The 13,708-nt window shown below is 44.0% G+C and overlaps 7 non-coding genes across 7 annotated transcripts; all 7 read left to right on the top strand.

The window, feature by feature from the left end:
* The first annotated feature begins 427 nt into the window (after window positions 1-427).
* LOC141224059 (U2 spliceosomal RNA) lies at window positions 428-618 on the top strand. Its single transcript, XR_012291576.1, has one exon. It is a non-coding gene; the product is annotated as a U2 spliceosomal RNA (small nuclear RNA).
* Window positions 619-1,733: 1,115 nt separating this feature from the next.
* LOC141224102 (U2 spliceosomal RNA) lies at window positions 1,734-1,924 on the top strand. The gene has a single exon (XR_012291618.1). It is a non-coding gene; the product is annotated as a U2 spliceosomal RNA (small nuclear RNA).
* A 1,115-nt stretch (window positions 1,925-3,039) lies between these two features.
* On the top strand, window positions 3,040-3,230 carry LOC141224047 (U2 spliceosomal RNA). The gene has a single exon (XR_012291565.1). It is a non-coding gene; the product is annotated as a U2 spliceosomal RNA (small nuclear RNA).
* Window positions 3,231-4,345: 1,115 nt separating this feature from the next.
* LOC141224036 (U2 spliceosomal RNA) lies at window positions 4,346-4,536 on the top strand. The gene has a single exon (XR_012291554.1). It is a non-coding gene; the product is annotated as a U2 spliceosomal RNA (small nuclear RNA).
* A 1,115-nt stretch (window positions 4,537-5,651) lies between these two features.
* Window positions 5,652-5,842, top strand: LOC141224025 (U2 spliceosomal RNA). The gene has a single exon (XR_012291543.1). It is a non-coding gene; the product is annotated as a U2 spliceosomal RNA (small nuclear RNA).
* A 6,103-nt stretch (window positions 5,843-11,945) lies between these two features.
* On the top strand, window positions 11,946-12,138 carry LOC141224213 (U2 spliceosomal RNA). Its single transcript, XR_012291714.1, has one exon. It is a non-coding gene; the product is annotated as a U2 spliceosomal RNA (small nuclear RNA).
* Window positions 12,139-13,253: 1,115 nt separating this feature from the next.
* On the top strand, window positions 13,254-13,444 carry LOC141224014 (U2 spliceosomal RNA). The gene has a single exon (XR_012291532.1). It is a non-coding gene; the product is annotated as a U2 spliceosomal RNA (small nuclear RNA).
* The last annotated feature ends 264 nt before the right edge of the window (window positions 13,445-13,708 follow it).

Genomic DNA, 13,708 nt, shown 5'->3' with positions numbered 1-13,708 from the left:
CGCTGGCTGCGCGTGTCATAATAGGCTCTGAGCCTTTATATACCTGTGCACAGCAGCAGCCACCTTCAGTCTGCTGCTGGACAGCCAGCAGCAGCAGCAGCAGGAGAGGTATGTAATCAGGAGCCCTCCTGCTAAGGGTAGACAGCTGCTCGTTCCACCCCACCCCCCGCCTTAATTGGTTCTCCTCCCTTCCAACGGTGTTGAGGCGGGTGGGAACAGCAGGGGGTGAAGGTGCTGTGTTTAAAGAGGTGGAGTTATGCAGATCTAAAACGCGTGGATTGCAGCAGCAGCAAGCCGAAAAGTGCAGGCATGTAAGGGATCTAGAGGTTGACAACATGTCTTCTTAACGGGAGTCCAGGAGCTCATCTCCACAAATGGACTTTTCAGGATCCTTGGGTGGCTCCGTAGTTTGAAACCAATTCTGGTTATCGCTTCTCGGCCTTTTGGCTAAGATCAAGTGTAGTATCTGTTCTTATCAGTTTAATATCTGATACGTCCCCTATCTGGGGACCATATATTAAATGGATTTTTAGAACAGGGAGATGGAAAAAGAGCTTGCTCTGTCCACTCCACGCATTGACCTGGTATTGCAGTATCTCCAGGACCGGTGCACCCCTTCTTTAATGCAGTTTCTAAAATCAGAAAGAATTGAATTCAATGTTTTTTGTTCATTTTGCTTGTTTGTCGGATTTTGGGATGGACTCTTTGGCTTTGCTTTTCTTCTCCTCATTGGATTTTTCATGTTCAAAGTTGCAGAAGCCAGATTACAAGCTCATTTTGGTTCAACTTCAGCAACTGTGCATTGCATTGCCATGTAATGTGATGCAATGCTATCTTTCTAGCTCTCCCTTTTTACTTCCTTTTGGATAAACAGACATATTAGGCAAGCATTTTGGAGCTTTCACCTAAATAACTACAGGTGGTGAGATAAGCTGCACAATATAATTGACCTTTCAGTATATTGTTGCACACACACCATCTATTTAGCAAATGCCCTTGTTATCAACAGCAGCCTTTTAAACTCACCTGAGCTAACAGGTATGTGCGCTGGTTACTCTGCTGCGCTTAAAATTTCTTTTTTGGTTTGCTACAATGCCTTTTCTGAAACGTTGTCTCCTTCTGCTGGAACACTGACTTCTTTCATTTAATGCCTGCAGACTATAAAAGAGAACCCAACCCAAAAAGTTTGGTTGATTAGTCTGTGGCATTCTGTTAAACTGTTGCTTATGGCGGTCTCTGTGAGCTTCTCAGCGACATTCAGCCAGCCAGGTATCCTGCCTGCAGTAGATGGAATGTGGCAATGGAACGCTGGCTGCGCGTGTCATAATAGGCTCTGAGCCTTTATATACCTGTGCACAGCAGCAGCCACCTTCAGTCTGCTGCTGGACAGCCAGCAGCAGCAGCAGCAGGAGAGGTATGTAATCAGGAGCCCTCCTGCTAAGGGTAGACAGCTGCTCGTTCCACCCCACCCCCCGCCTTAATTGGTTCTCCTCCCTTCCAACGGTGTTGAGGCGGGTGGGAACAGCAGGGGGTGAAGGTGCTGTGTTTAAAGAGGTGGAGTTATGCAGATCTAAAACGCGTGGATTGCAGCAGCAGCAAGCCGAAAAGTGCAGGCATGTAAGGGATCTAGAGGTTGACAACATGTCTTCTTAACGGGAGTCCAGGAGCTCATCTCCACAAATGGACTTTTCAGGATCCTTGGGTGGCTCCGTAGTTTGAAACCAATTCTGGTTATCGCTTCTCGGCCTTTTGGCTAAGATCAAGTGTAGTATCTGTTCTTATCAGTTTAATATCTGATACGTCCCCTATCTGGGGACCATACATTAAATGGATTTTTAGAACAGGGAGATGGAAAAAGAGCTTGCTCTGTCCACTCCACGCATTGACCTGGTATTGCAGTATCTCCAGGACCGGTGCACCCCTTCTTTAATGCAGTTTCTAAAATCAGAAAGAATTGAATTCAATGTTTTTTGTTCATTTTGCTTGTTTGTCGGATTTTGGGATGGACTCTTTGGCTTTGCTTTTCTTCTCCTCATTGGATTTTTCATGTTCAAAGTTGCAGAAGCCAGATTACAAGCTCATTTTGGTTCAACTTCAGCAACTGTGCATTGCATTGCCATGTAATGTGATGCAATGCTATCTTTCTAGCTCTCCCTTTTTACTTCCTTTTGGATAAACAGACATATTAGGCAAGCATTTTGGAGCTTTCACCTAAATAACTACAGGTGGTGAGATAAGCTGCACAATATAATTGACCTTTCAGTATATTGTTGCACACACACCATCTATTTAGCAAATGCCCTTGTTATCAACAGCAGCCTTTTAAACTCACCTGAGCTAACAGGTATGTGCGCTGGTTACTCTGCTGCGCTTAAAATTTCTTTTTTGGTTTGCTACAATGCCTTTTCTGAAACGTTGTCTCCTTCTGCTGGAACACTGACTTCTTTCATTTAATGCCTGCAGACTATAAAAGAGAACCCAACCCAAAAAGTTTGGTTGATTAGTCTGTGGCATTCTGTTAAACTGTTGCTTATGGCGGTCTCTGTGAGCTTCTCAGCGACATTCAGCCAGCCAGGTATCCTGCCTGCAGTAGATGGAATGTGGCAATGGAACGCTGGCTGCGCGTGTCATAATAGGCTCTGAGCCTTTATATACCTGTGCACAGCAGCAGCCACCTTCAGTCTGCTGCTGGACAGCCAGCAGCAGCAGCAGCAGGAGAGGTATGTAATCAGGAGCCCTCCTGCTAAGGGTAGACAGTTGCTCGTTCCACCCCACCCCCCGCCTTAATTGGTTCTCCTCCCTTCCAACGGTGTTGAGGCGGGTGGGAACAGCAGGGGGTGAAGGTGCTGTGTTTAAAGAGGTGGAGTTATGCAGATCTAAAACGCGTGGATTGCAGCAGCAGCAAGCCGAAAAGTGCAGGCATGTAAGGGATCTAGAGGTTGACAACATGTCTTCTTAACGGGAGTCCAGGAGCTCATCTCCACAAATGGACTTTTCAGGATCCTTGGGTGGCTCCGTAGTTTGAAACCAATTCTGGTTATCGCTTCTCGGCCTTTTGGCTAAGATCAAGTGTAGTATCTGTTCTTATCAGTTTAATATCTGATACGTCCCCTATCTGGGGACCATATATTAAATGGATTTTTAGAACAGGGAGATGGAAAAAGAGCTTGCTCTGTCCACTCCACGCATTGACCTGGTATTGCAGTATCTCCAGGACCGGTGCACCCCTTCTTTAATGCAGTTTCTAAAATCAGAAAGAATTGAATTCAATGTTTTTTGTTCATTTTGCTTGTTTGTCGGATTTTGGGATGGACTCTTTGGCTTTGCTTTTCTTCTCCTCATTGGATTTTTCATGTTCAAAGTTGCAGAAGCCAGATTACAAGCTCATTTTGGTTCAACTTCAGCAACTGTGCATTGCATTGCCATGTAATGTGATGCAATGCTATCTTTCTAGCTCTCCCTTTTTACTTCCTTTTGGATAAACAGACATATTAGGCAAGCATTTTGGAGCTTTCACCTAAATAACTACAGGTGGTGAGATAAGCTGCACAATATAATTGACCTTTCAGTATATTGTTGCACACACACCATCTATTTAGCAAATGCCCTTGTTATCAACAGCAGCCTTTTAAACTCACCTGAGCTAACAGGTATGTGCGCTGGTTACTCTGCTGCGCTTAAAATTTCTTTTTTGGTTTGCTACAATGCCTTTTCTGAAACGTTGTCTCCTTCTGCTGGAACACTGACTTCTTTCATTTAATGCCTGCAGACTATAAAAGAGAACCCAACCCAAAAAGTTTGGTTGATTAGTCTGTGGCATTCTGTTAAACTGTTGCTTATGGCGGTCTCTGTGAGCTTCTCAGCGACATTCAGCCAGCCAGGTATCCTGCCTGCAGTAGATGGAATGTGGCAATGGAACGCTGGCTGCGCATGTCATAATAGGCTCTGAGCCTTTATATACCTGTGCACAGCAGCAGCCACCTTCAGTCTGCTGCTGGACAGCCAGCAGCAGCAGCAGCAGGAGAGGTATGTAATCAGGAGCCCTCCTGCTAAGGGTAGACAGCTGCTCGTTCCACCCCACCCCCCGCCTTAATTGGTTCTCCTCCCTTCCAACGGTGTTGAGGCGGGTGGGAACAGCAGGGGGTGAAGGTGCTGTGTTTAAAGAGGTGGAGTTATGCAGATCTAAAACGCGTGGATTGCAGCAGCAGCAAGCCGAAAAGTGCAGGCATGTAAGGGATCTAGAGGTTGACAACATGTCTTCTTAACGGGAGTCCAGGAGCTCATCTCCACAAATGGACTTTTCAGGATCCTTGGGTGGCTCCGTAGTTTGAAACCAATTCTGGTTATCGCTTCTCGGCCTTTTGGCTAAGATCAAGTGTAGTATCTGTTCTTATCAGTTTAATATCTGATACGTCCCCTATCTGGGGACCATATATTAAATGGATTTTTAGAACAGGGAGATGGAAAAAGAGCTTGCTCTGTCCACTCCACGCATTGACCTGGTATTGCAGTATCTCCAGGACCGGTGCACCCCTTCTTTAATGCAGTTTCTAAAATCAGAAAGAATTGAATTCAATGTTTTTTGTTCATTTTGCTTGTTTGTCGGCTTTTGGGATGGACTCTTTGGCTTTGCTTTTCTTCTCCTCATTGGATTTTTCATGTTCAAAGTTGCAGAAGCCAGATTACAAGCTCATTTTGGTTCAACTTCAGCAACTGTGCATTGCATTGCCATGTAATGTGATGCAATGCTATCTTTCTAGCTCTCCATTTTTACTTCCTTTTGGATAAACAGACATATTAGGCAAGCATTTTGGAGCTTTCACCTAAATAACTACAGGTGGTGAGATAAGCTGCACAATATAATTGACCTTTCAGTATATTGTTGCACACACACCATCTATTTAGCAAATGCCCTTGTTATCAACAGCAGCCTTTTAAACTCACCTGAGCTAACAGGTATGTGCGCTGGTTACTCTGCTGCGCTTAAAATTTCTTTTTTGGTTTGCTACAATGCCTTTTCTGAAACGTTGTCTCCTTCTGCTGGAACACTGACTTCTTTCATTTAATGCCTGCAGACTATAAAAGAGAACCCAACCCAAAAAGTTTGGTTGATTAGTCTGTGGCATTCTGTTAAACTGTTGCTTATGGCGGTCTCTGTGAGCTTCTCAGCGACATTCAGCCAGCCAGGTATCCTGCCTGCAGTAGATGGAATGTGGCAATGGAACGCTGGCTGCGCGTGTCATAATAGGCTCTGAGCCTTTATATACCTGTGCACAGCAGCAGCCACCTTCAGTCTGCTGCTGGACAGCCAGCAGCAGCAGCAGCAGGAGAGGTATGTAATCAGGAGCCCTCCTGCTAAGGGTAGACAGCTGCTCGTTCCACCCCACCCCCCGCCTTAATTGGTTCTCCTCCCTTCCAACGGTGTTGAGGCGGGTGGGAACAGCAGGGGGTGAAGGTGCTGTGTTTAAAGAGGTGGAGTTATGCAGATCTAAAACGCGTGGATTGCAGCAGCAGCAAGCCGAAAAGTGCAGGCATGTAAGGGATCTAGAGGTTGACAACATGTCTTCTTAACGGGAGTCCAGGAGCTCATCTCCACAAATGGACTTTTCAGGATCCTTGGGTGGCTCCGTAGTTTGAAACCAATTCTGGTTATCGCTTCTCGGCCTTTTGGCTAAGATCAAGTGTAGTATCTGTTCTTATCAGTTTAATATCTGATACGTCCCCTATCTGGGGACCATATATTAAATGGATTTTTAGAACAGGGAGATGGAAAAAGAGCTTGCTCTGTCCACTCCACGCATTGACCTGGTATTGCAGTATCTCCAGGACCGGTGCACCCCTTCTTTAATGCAGTTTCTAAAATCAGAAAGAATTGAATTCAATGTTTTTTGTTCATTTTGCTTGTTTGTCGGATTTTGGGATGGACTCTTTGGCTTTGCTTTTCTTCTCCTCATTGGATTTTTCATGTTCAAAGTTGCAGAAGCCAGATTACAAGCTCATTTTGGTTCAACTTCAGCAACTGTGCATTGCATTGCCATGTAATGTGATGCAATGCTATCTTTCTAGCTCTCCCTTTTTACTTCCTTTTGGATAAACAGACATATTAGGCAAGCATTTTGGAGCTTTCACCTAAATAACTACAGGTGGTGAGATAAGCTGCACAATATAATTGACCTTTCAGTATATTGTTGCACACACACCATCTATTTAGCAAATGCCCTTGTTATCAACAGCAGCCTTTTAAACTCACCTGAGCTAACAGGTATGTGCGCTGGTTACTCTGCTGCGCTTAAAATTTCTTTTTTGGTTTGCTACAATGCCTTTTCTGAAACGTTGTCTCCTTCTGCTGGAACACTGACTTCTTTCATTTAATGCCTGCAGACTATAAAAGAGAACCCAACCCAAAAAGTTTGGTTGATTAGTCTGTGGCATTCTGTTAAACTGTTGCTTATGGCGGTCTCTGTGAGCTTCTCAGCGACATTCAGCCAGCCAGGTATCCTGCCTGCAGTAGATGGAATGTGGCAATGGAACGCTGGCTGCGCGTGTCATAATAGGCTCTGAGCCTTTATATACCTGTGCACAGCAGCAGCCACCTTCAGTCTGCTGCTGGACAGCCAGCAGCAGCAGGAGAGGTATGTAATCAGGAGCCCTCCTGCTAAGGGTAGACAGCTGCTCGTTCCACCCCACCCCCCGCCTTAATTGGTTCTCCTCCCTTCCAATGGTGTTGAGGCGGGTGGGAACAGCAGGGGGTGAAGGTGCTGTGTTTAAAGAGGTGGAGTTATGCAGATCTAAAACGCGTGGATTGCAGCAGCAGCAAGCCGAAAAGTGCAGGCATGTAAGGGATCTAGAGGTTGACAACATGTCTTCTTAACGGGAGTCCAGGAGCTCATCTCCACAAATGGACTTTTCAGGATCCTTGGGTGGCTCCGTAGTTTGAAACCAATTCTGGTTATCGCTTCTCGGCCTTTTGGCTCAGATCAAGTGTCTGGACATCAGGTTCCTTGAGTGCTAGCCCTCGGCCTTCCAGCATCGCCACTCCGGTGGCTTAAGCTGGATGCTGCTATAGGGGGAGAGTGAGGAGGAAACGGGAAGGCGATTTCCGTGGCTGACTATGGGAGTCAAGCTGAAATTTGCTGGGACCGGGGACCCCCGGGTCAAGAATGGATTTCGCATTGAGATTTCCGAGGAGAAGAAGGGACATTTTTCCATGTCCTACCTGGTGAATGCCATCTTCTTTGAAGCATTGAAGATTAAGAAGTCGGACATTCTTTGCCTGCAGGAATTTAGAAGTCATGGAAGGTATGTGCTGGTTCTTTCTACTATGGCTGCTTGCCAAAATCTTTATAGAACCTTGAAAGGCCATACTGAGAACTCCCTCCTAGATGGACTCACTTTTACTGTCCTCTATTCAAAGGGGGATGTTCCTGTTGTTGTGTTTATGCACAATCCCTTTATCCCCCAGGAGGACATTACTGTATTCTTGAGGAGGCATTGTACTTATGTGCATTTTTCCCACAAGATCTCGAATGAAGAAGGCTTGTGGACTGGCAAATACAAGTACTTTGTTCGTTTTGCTACAGACCCCGAGGGGCCAGGGGGCATACATTATCCTCCTATGAGTTTCTCTATTGGGAGAGACACTGGTTTCTTGTACTTTCCTGATGCTCCTTTTTTCTGCAGAAGATGTAACAAGTATGGTCATGTCCAGGAGTCCTGCAGGTATCCGCCAACCTGCAGGAGGTGTAACACGTCTGGTCATATGGCGAAAGACTGCAAGAACCAGGTAAAGTGTGATGCTTGTGGTGAGGAGGGGCATGTTCTTAGGCAGTGTCAAGCTGGAACCACTCCTAAGTCTTTTGCTCAAGTGGTCGCGGAGGGGCCTGCTGTTCCTTCGACTTCTACTAGGGTTCCACAAGGTCCCCTTCCGGATGTCGGGGAGGCAACTGCTCCCCAAGAGGAAGAGGATGGCACTCAGATGGACGACATATTTGAAGATGCCCAGCTTCAGCCTCCTGCGTCAGGAGGCTTTGACATGGTGATTCCAGAGGTGATGTCACCTTTCCCTCCCCAGTTTGGTGTCCGTGGTGAGGGGGAAATGGACTTGTCCAATTCTCCTGTCATATCTTGGTGCAATACTGCTTCAGAGGAGATCGGGGGCGGTGGCCAAGGGGACTTGTCTGCTGTCCGTTTCTCTGATGAGGAGGATCCTGATGTGGTCAAGAAGAAGCCAAGGACTGAGTGTTCATCCATTGCTGCCGTGTGTGATAGCCCGGTGGACTCTCGTGCTTACCCGTCAGATGTATTTTCTCCTGACATTGTTACATTTGGCATTCAGCCAGATGGTAATAGCTTTGCTTTGCTTGATGAAGGTTGAGTTGATGTTTTCTTTCTTTTTTTTTCAGGTTATGTGTGATCCCCTTTAGTTATGCCGCATCATTCTGGATGGGACATTGTGTCCCTTAATGTTAGGCAAATTAGATCTGTTACCCGAAGAACAACAGTTCTGGATTATCTAAAGGGTTTGAGTGCAGATGTCTATTGTCTACAAGAGTGTGGGATTACTGAATCTCCAGGAGATAAGGACTGGCCTTATGGCCAGTATGTTTGGTCGGGGTCCAGCTTTAACAAAAATGATGGTGTGGGGATTTTAGTTGGTAATAAGAATATTACTATTGATAGTTACACGGTTGTGGAGGTGGGTCGCTGCATTATTGTTTTTTTGAGTTATAGGGGGTGGAAGGTTAGAATGATTAATTTATATTGTCCTACTAAAAAAGAGGAGCGGCTTGCTCTTCTTGAGAAATTGAGTTTTTTTCTTCCTGGAAAAATTCCTACAGTTTTTGTTGGTGACTGTAATTGTGTCACAGAAGGTAATGTGGACATTACGGGAAAAAAGTTATCTCAACTTATTTCTGATTTTTCTTTCTTAGACGCTGCAATACTTGAGTATGGCATTCCACCACCGCCTACATATTATGCTGACCGTGGTAATATTTCATCGAGGATAGATAGGATGTTATTTTCCAAAAATATGGTTTGTTCAAGTTATGTTCAACATAAGGTACCTTTTTCTGATCATGAGTGTTTGCGTGGAGTTTTTAGTGCGAATGGGGACATGGTGTTTGGGGGTGGGGTTTGGAAATTGAATACGAGGTTGTTGGAGGATGAGGAGGTGATGAGTGAGTTGGAGAAAAGGTATGCAAGTTGGAGGTGGCGTAAGCGTGATTTTGGTAGTGTGCTTGAATGGTGGGATTGGGTGAAATTACAGTTAAAAACTTTCTTTAAAAAATGGGGCTACAAAAAAGCTGCCAGATATCGTAATAGATTTAATGACTTAAGTAGACGGATTGATTGGTTGCGTGGGTGTGTTAGGAAAGGAATGGATATGTCTGATCAGCTTGAGGTTGCTAAGAATGAGTTAAAATGTCTTCTGGATGAAAAAGGTAAAGAGATTATTTACCGTACCAAGTTAGAGCATTTGGAAAAGAATGAAAAGTGCACCAGGTACTTTTTTAAAAAAATGAATGGAAGGAAGTTGGATTTGAGTGAAGTGGTAGGTGAAGATGGATCTAGTGTGGTTGGGAAGAATGTGTTGAATGAGGTGAATGGCTTCTATAGTAAGTTGTACGATGAGAAATGGATTGATCCTGGACTTGTGTCGCATGTATTGAGTGGTATGGAGAAGAGACTTGGTTCGGATGAATGTGATGCTTTGTGTGAGGATGTTATTTTGGATGAGGTGAGGAATGTTGTTATGAGTGCTAAAAAGAATAAGACGCCTGGGAAGGATGGGTTGCCTGTGGAGCTGTATGTGAAAGCTTGGGAGTTTTTGGGTAAGGACTTGACTGAGGTTTGTAGGTATATGTGGATGAATGGTGTTTTGTGTGACAGTATGAAAGAGGGTATAGTGGTTCTTGTGTTTAAGAAGGGTGAGAAAAAGCGTTTGGAGAACTGGAGACCCATATCATTGCTTAACGCTGATTATAAGGTCTACAGTAAATTGTTAGCAAATCGTATGCGTGAGGTGATTGGTAGGGTTGTGGAGGATGACCAAGTGTGTGCCGTGCCTGGTCGGAGTATAAGTGATAATTTGTTATTGTTAAGGGATATGCTTGGGGATTGTAAGACTAGAAAGCAGAAGTGTATGGTGTTAGCAATTGATTTCGAAAAGGCTTTTGATAGAGTTTCGCATGTGTTTCTGTTTAAAGTATTGGAGAGGATGGGTTTCCCTAGGGTTTTTCTGAATGGAGTTAAGTCTTTATATGATTATGTGTCAAGTGAGTTTTTAGTGAATGGATGGTTGTCTGACAAAGTGATGATTAGGTCTGGTGTAAGACAGGGGTGCCCTATGTCCCCTGTCTTGTTTGTATGTGTGATTGAGCCTTTGCTGTGTTTAGTGAGACGTGAGAAAATGATGAGAGGATTGTTAGTGCCTGGGAGTGGTGGTAAGCATGTGAAGGTGTTAGGTTACATGGATGATGTTGTGATGGTGAGTGAAAGTATGGCTTCAATGAGTAGGGTGAGGTTGCTTTTGGATTTTTTCTGTGGTGCATCAGGTTTTAGAGTTAACTGGACTAAGTGTAGTTTCAAATGCTTTGGAGATGACAGTATTCGTATGGAAGGTGTTAAGTATGAGGAGAGTGCAATTAAGGTTTTAGGGGTATTTTTCAATGATGATCTGAAAGGAAATGAGAGTTGGGACGAGTGTGGTATGCGTGTTGAGCGAAAATTGAATTTTTGGAGAATGAGAGATCTTTCTTTGCGGGGCAAAGTTCTAGTTATCAAAGCAGTGATCTTACCCATTCTGCTTTTTGTGGCCATAATTTTTCCATCCCCTTTTAGGAAAGTGAAGAGAGTTGAGAAAATGATTTTTTCCTTTTTCTGGTGCAGCAAGATGGAGAAGCTGAAGAGGGAAAGCCTTTATAAGGCCTGCCAGCATGGTGGTTTGGGATTTCCTAATGTTGAGGTTTTTTTAGGGCTCCATTATATTAAGACGATTGTGGTATTGTTGGGTAAAGGTAATAAGGGTGCATGTATGGCAAGTTATTCTGCAGGATGGATGTTGTATGGGTTAGGTTGGAGAAAGAGGGATGCGAGAGTGCCTGTGTCTTTTAAGTGTCCGGTGTGGTATGAGGTGATTGAGAAGTTTGTCAAGAAGTATGATTTGCTGAGTGTGCCGGTGGATGAGTTTAGAATGACTAAGAGGGTGTATAGGAAATTGTGTGCAAATGAGGTCGAGTCTAATATTGTTGGTTTGAGAGGGAATGAGGTTGCGGATGCTTGGAGAAAGTTGGGTATGTATGGGATGTCCAACAAACAGAAGGATGTAGTGTGGATGGCGTTTCACAATATTCTTCCAGTGAGAGACGTTCAAAAGAAGAGAGGTTTGATTAGGTCGGATGTTTGTCCAAGAGATGGATGTAATGGTTGTGAGACGGTTATGCATCTGATGTGGAATTGTGATTTTGCGCAAGACGTGTGGAAATGTGTAGGGGGGTTGTGTAGGAGTTTGGCAGGAGTGACTTTTGTGGATTGGCGTGTGGTTATGTTTGGTATTGGTGCAAGTGGACGTGTAAAGGAGAGAGTTTTGTGGTTAATTATGGCTTGTGTGTTAGAAAGTTTGTGGGATGTGAGGAATCTTTGTGTATTTAAAAGGAAATCAATTACAGTAAATGAATGTATTAGGATTATTCTTTCTAGGCTATTTTTGATTTACAAGATGGATAGTAGTAGCGGTGGTGGAACAGATGCCGAGGGAATATGGAAATTTAAAAAGTGGAGGCATATTGTAAAATTTCAGTGATCTTTTGGTTTATATTAATAAGATGTTCTTCTTTCTGTAATATTAGGTTACTTTATGCTTAATAAATATGGCCATGATGATGAGAAGTTTTTTTTGCAACAGTTTTGGTATATCCTACTGATTTGCTATAAAACTAACCTGAATGGTTTAAAAAAAAAAAAAAAAAAAAAAAAAAAAAAAAATCTGTTCTTATCAGTTTAATATCTGATACGTCCCCTATCTGGGGACCATATATTAAATGGATTTTTAGAACAGGGAGATGGAAAAAGAGCTTGCTCTGTCCACTCCACGCATTGACCTGGTATTGCAGTATCTCCAGGACCGGTGCACCCCTTCTTTAATGCAGTTTCTAAAATCAGAAAGAATTGAATTCAATGTTTTTTGTTCATTTTGCTTGTTTGTCGGATTTTGGGATGGACTCTTTGGCTTTGCTTTTCTTCTCCTCATTGGATTTTTCATGTTCAAAGTTGCAGAAGCCAGATTACAAGCTCATTTTGGTTCAACTTCAGCAACTGTGCATTGCATTGCCATGTAATGTGATGCAATGCTATCTTTCTAGCTCTCCCTTTTTACTTCCTTTTGGATAAACAGACATATTAGGCAAGCATTTTGGAGCTTTCACCTAAATAACTACAGGTGGTGAGATAAGCTGCACAATATAATTGACCTTTCAGTATATTGTTGCACACACACCATCTATTTAGCAAATGCCCTTGTTATCAACAGCAGCCTTTTAAACTCACCTGAGCTAACAGGTATGTGCGCTGGTTACTCTGCTGCGCTTAAAATTTCTTTTTTGGTTTGCTACAATGCCTTTTCTGAAACGTTGTCTCCTTCTGCTGGAACACTGACTTCTTTCATTTAATGCCTGCAGACTATAAAAGAGAACCCAACCCAAAAAGTTTGGTTGATTAGTCTGTGGCATTCTGTTAAACTGTTGCTTATGGCGGTCTCTGTGAGCTTCTCAGCGACATTCAGCCAGCCAGGTATCCTGCCTGCAGTAGATGGAATGTGGCAATGGAACGCTGGCTGCGCGTGTCATAATAGGCTCTGAGCCTTTATATACCTGTGCACAGCAGCAGCCACCTTCAGTCTGCTGCTGGACAGCCAGCAGCAGCAGCAGCAGGAGAGGTATGTAATCAGGAGCCCTCCTGCTAAGGGTAGACAGCTGCTCGTTCCACCCCACCCCCCGCCTTAATTGGTTCTCCTCCCTTCCAACGGTGTTGAGGCGGGTGGGAACAGCAGGGGGTGAAGGTGCTGTGTTTAAAGAGGTGGAGTTATGCAGATCTAAAACGCGTGGATTGCAGCAGCAGCAAGCCGAAAAGTGCAGGCATGTAAGGGATCTAGAGGTTGACAACATGTCTTCTTAACGGGAGTCCAGGAGCTCATCTCCACAAATGGACTTTTCAGGATCCTTGGGTGGCTCCGTAGTTTGAAACCAATTCTGGTTATCGCTTCTCGGCCTTTTGGCTAAGATCAAGTGTAGTATCTGTTCTTATCAGTTTAATATCTGATACGTCCCCTATCTGGGGACCATATATTAAATGGATTTTTAGAACAGGGAGATGGAAAAAGAGCTTGCTCTGTCCACTCCACGCATTGACCTGGTATTGCAGTATCTCCAGGACCGGTGCACCCCTTCTTTAATGCAGTTTCTAAAATCAGAAAGAATTGAATTCAATGTTTTTTGTTCATTTTGCTTGTTTGTCGGATTTTGGGATGGACTTTTTGGCTTTGCTTTTCTTCTCCTCATTGGATTTTTCATGTTCAAAGTTGCAGAAGCCAGATTACAAGCTCATTTTGGTTCAACTTCAGCAACTGTGCATTGCATTGCCATGTAATGTGATGCAATGCTATCTTTCTAGCTCTCCCTTTTTACTTCCTTTTGGATAAACAGACATATTA

Source organism: Phyllobates terribilis, unplaced genomic scaffold, assembly GCF_046119375.1.
Source record: "Phyllobates terribilis strain yellow unplaced genomic scaffold, ASM4611937v1 Scaffold_381__1_contigs__length_1843176, whole genome shotgun sequence".
In the NCBI taxonomy this organism is placed as follows: Eukaryota; Metazoa; Chordata; class Amphibia; order Anura; family Dendrobatidae; genus Phyllobates; species Phyllobates terribilis.
The sequence above is the reverse complement of the archived record's forward strand: the minus strand, read 5'-3'. Positions and strand labels throughout refer to the sequence as shown.